This window comes from Vulpes vulpes, chromosome 12 (assembly GCF_048418805.1).
Source record: "Vulpes vulpes isolate BD-2025 chromosome 12, VulVul3, whole genome shotgun sequence".
Classification (NCBI taxonomy): domain Eukaryota; kingdom Metazoa; phylum Chordata; class Mammalia; order Carnivora; family Canidae; genus Vulpes; species Vulpes vulpes.
The window spans coordinates 24,552,444-24,557,171 of NC_132791.1; the positions used below are offsets into that span (position 1 = coordinate 24,552,444).

Consider the following 4,728-nt stretch of genomic DNA (forward strand, 5'->3'; position numbering starts at 1 on the left):
TTTTGTATTTTTATTGGAATGCACTATGGCAATGTTAGAAAGCCATGAATAGATTTCAGAAATTTCAGAATCAGGCTTAGGATTTGGCTCTTTTACCTATGGGGGATGTTGGCCAAGTTACTTCACCTCTCTGAGCCTCAGTTTCCTTATTTAGAGTGGAAATAATTATACCTAGTAGAGTTGTGCAGATAAGAGATATTAGACATATAGTGCCTGACCTAGAATGAATTGTAATGATGGTGGTATGTTTTTTCCTAAATACTTAATCCTGGTTCACAATGGGTGGACTTGCAAGCTTTATTTGTATACAACACTAAATTCAGGAGGATATTTGTTCTTTTATGTGCTCAGAAAAACTAGGTCAAATTTTAAAGTGGGAATTAGGAGATCATGTTCCAGATGAATCCTTTCTGGTTTGTATTATTGATTTTCCCAGAGAATTAGATCATCCAAACATTTGCAGATTCACTGAAGTCTGCTTTAAAGTGCCAGATGTGGTTATTGTGACAGAATATTGCCCAAAGGGAAGCTTGATGGATGTTCCGCTCAATGATGACATTCCTGTCAACTGGGGTTTCCAGTAAGAGCCAGGCATTTGAGTGGTAGGAAACATAAACTAGTGAAATTCTACAACCAAACCCCATTTCCATCATTGTTCCTAAGGATTTATTGTCATCTGAATGCGTTATCTTGAAAGAGGCTTTGTGTTATGTCTTGGGAGATAGATGGGAATGGTTGGGTGATTATATTTAGACAGGGAGACCTGGGGATGATTTTGAACTAGGCCCACCCACCAGTTCCCTGGGAAGACCTGGCTGGAGATGCTAGCAGAAAATCCTGTTTGGCATCTAGGGAGTATAGGTACAAGCAACAGCAAGGAGTCTTTGCAGGTAGCAGGCACAGGCTAGGTTTAATTAATTTGCCTAACAGATACTGTGCTGGACACTTAAGGCCAAATCCAAGGGTGGTGTTGTAGGCATCAAGGTGGACAAAGGTGTGGTACCCCTGGCAGGAACAAATGGCGAGACTACCACCCAAGGGCTGGATGGGCTGTCTGAGCGCTGTGCCCAGTACAAGAAGGACGGGGCTGACTTTGCCAAGTGGCTCTGTGTGCTGAAAATTGGGGAACACACTCCCTCAGCCCTTGCGATCATGGAAAATGCCAACGTTCTGGCCCGTTATGCCAGCATCTGCCAGCAGAATGGCATCGTGCCCATTGTGGAGCCTGAGATCCTCCCCGATGGGGACCATGACTTGAGGCGCTGTCAGTATGTAACCGAGAAGATGCTGGCTGCTGTCTACAAGGCTCTGAGTGACCACCACATCTACCTGGAAGGCACTTTGCTGAAGCCCAATATGGTAACCCCAGGCCATGCCTGCACCCATAAATATTCTCATGAGGAGATTGCCATGGCAACTGTCACAGCACTGTGCCGCACAGTACCCCCCGCTGTTACTGGGATCACCTTCCTATCAGGCAGCCAGAGTGAGGAGGAGGCATCCATCAACCTCAATGCCATCAACAAGTGCCCCCTGCTGAAGCCATGGGCCCTGACCTTCTCCTATGGCCGAGCCCTACAGGCTTCTGCCCTGAAGGCCTGGGGTGGAAAGAAGGAGAACCCGAAGGCTGCCCAGGAGGAGTATATCAAGCGAGCCCTGGCCAACAGCCTCGCCTGTCAAGGAAAGTACACCCCAAGTGGTCAGGCCGGCGCTGCAGCCAGCGAGTCCCTCTTCATCTCTAGCCACGCCTACTAAGTGGAGATGTTCTAAGGCTGCCCCCTCAACACTCCAGCCCCCGCCCTCTCCCACACTCACTCTTGAAGAGAGGGCCTCACCTGGGGCTCCAGGCTGCTCTTTCCCATCACTTTAGCCTCCCATGTGACATTGGTGTGTGGTGTTGTCTGTATATGCTAACTCCATGGCTCTTTCCAGCCCACTGCCAATAAACAACTATTTAAGGGGGAAATAAATAAATAAATAAATAAAAGTAAATCAGAAATATTCCCTGCCTTCAAGAATATCTTGGTCTGGTGGGAAAGACAAATAAGCAGAGTTATGAAACAGTTGATACAAGTCCTAAGGGAGTGTCATATACATGGGAGTAGCATCTAGTCCAGACTGGCCATGGGGAATGACCAATGAAGTTATCCAAGGGGAGGTGAGTGGAGGATGAGTAGAAGTTTGCCTGGAAAAAGGGATAAGAAAAGTAATTCCAAAGAAAGGATACAGGGTGTGTAAAATCTGAGAGAGGATGGTCCATTCTAGGATTGTTAATATATTAGTATGGGCAGAGGTTAGAGATGAGGATGGAGGCAAGTGGTAGGAGTGGTGAGAAATGAGACCAGAGAGATAAGTAGGTAGTCCTGAAATGGGCCAAAGTAAATAAGATAATTTAGTATATGATAAAAATGGAATTTTAAATAAGTGAGGAAAGCAAAGATTGTTGAAATAAAGGATTCAGTGACTAACCATTTGGCAACAATAATATTAGATCCCTAGTGCACACCTTATCCAAAATTGATTTGGGAACAGCTTTAAATTTTCAATATGAGGGACGCCTGGGTGGCTCAGCAGTTGAGTGTCTGCTTTTGGCTTAGGGCGGGATCCTGTCATCCTGGGATCCAATGCCCACGTCGGGCTCCCTGCAGGGTGCCTGTTTCTTCTTCTGCCTGTCTCTACCTCTCTCTGTGTCTCTCATGAATAAATAAATAAAATATTTTTTAAAAATTTTCAATATGAAAACTGAAACTGTAAAAGTACTAGAAGGAAACATATATGATTATATGACACCACAGTGAAAATGAACAGGCATATGAATAATTGGGAAAAGTATTTTAACATATCTCTTACTGAATATAACTAACAAAACAGTTTAGGTTGATATGCATAGCTTAGTGGATATTAGCAATGTAAATAGCATAACAAATAACTTCTTGTCCTTTATAGACAAGTCTATGAACATTTAAATTTATTTATTTTTATTTTTTATTTTTTAAAGGTTTATTTGAGAGTGAGAGTGTGGAGCAGAGGGAGAGGGAGTAAAAAATTTAAGCAGGCTCCACACAGAACACATAGTTTGATATGGGGCTCAATCCCATGACCCTGAGATCACAACCTGAACTGAAACCAAGAGTCGGACACCCAACTGACTGCCCCACCCAGGCACCCCTAAATTTATTTTAAAATGTGACATATGTACAAGTGTATCAGATTTATTTGAAAGAAATATTCACTTTTTTTTCTGGATGATTATGACCTCGTAGTGTTCACAAATATGGGTATAGCTGAACATATCTGAAACAATATCTCTACTGTCCCTGCAAACAATGGCTCTGCATTTCACAGATCAAGAGTAATCTTTGTGGATTTTTAATTTGCTCTGGATGAGGGATTTCTTTTCTTTTTTTTTTTTTAAAGTTTTTAAATTTTTATTTATTTATGATAGTCACAGAGAGATAGAGAGAGAGGCAGAGACACAGGCAGAGGGAGAAGCAGGCTCCATGCACCCGGAGCCCGACGTGGGATTCGATCCCGGGTCTCCAGGATCGCGCCCTGGGCCAAAGGCAGGCGCCAAACCGCTGCGCCACCCAGGGATCCCTGGATGAGGGATTTCATATCAAAATGACCTGTGTGGTTTTTTGCACGTATGCTATCAATTTTAATTCCCACACGAAGTGACTCAGTCTCGGTAAGATTTTATTGAACATATTTTTAAGTGAACCATCAGGGAACTAAAGCTTCTCCATTGCTCAGCAATGAGCAGTGTGCCCTACCCTAGCAGAGAATGATGTTTTGTCTGATTTGTTCATATATATAAGAGAGAATAAGATACATACTATCTATCAATCTATAGTCTATCTATCTATCTATCTATCTATCTATCTATCTATCTATCATCTATCTCTCTATTTTGAATAGCTTATGCTTTTGAAAAAGCACTGAACAAAAATTCCATACTGTATAGTTTTCTAGATATTAGGGTGAATTTCCCCATCCAAATCTAGGCATACTGAGTTAAAAGGAGAGAGCAGGACTAAAAATACTCTGGCTGCATCTGGAACACAGGAATCCTCTGGGATTTGGTTTATTTGACCACATTCCAATCATAATGATGTTGAGCATGGGTTTTGTTCCCCAGGACGTTGAGTCCTTAAATAAATTCTCCTCACTCTTAGGATTTGTTTATTTATTTTAAGAAATTATTATAAATTCCAACAGATCACAAAAACTATACATATTGTCAACAGAAAATAAAACTGTCATAAAGACATTGTCTGTAAGAGAAATAGGAGGTGAAGGAGGGTGGGGGAATAGTTTCTTGAAATTAGTTTTCATTTCATTTTTTTAATTTATTTATTTATTTATTTTTTCATTTCATTATTTTAATGTAAAACCCTTGGGAATTGTATATATTGACCAATAGTTTCATTTTTTCTGAATGCCATTTAAGAGATAAATCAAGGGACATGAGAATTTCAATCAGAACAATTGAACATTATTGATGGCTCTTGGCATGTTTAAATAAATGCAAAGAGGAGCAGAAGTAGAGATGATAGTATATATTAAGAAAATATGTCTCAGCTCTCAGATCAGAGGAATCATGACATTTTGATGGTATTAGAGAATTTATACCAATAACTACAGGATTTGGGTTTGTACACTATTCCTATTTCCACAAATTATCTTGTTATTCTTCAGTTTTTAAAAAATGATATTATTTATTTGTTT

At 40.9% G+C, this 4,728-nt stretch overlaps 1 pseudogene; it reads left to right on the forward strand.

Moving 5' to 3' along the window:
* Positions 1-236: 236 nt before the first annotated feature.
* Positions 237-1,919, forward strand: LOC112927592 (fructose-bisphosphate aldolase A pseudogene; annotated as a pseudogene).
* The last annotated feature ends 2,809 nt before the right edge of the window (positions 1,920-4,728 follow it).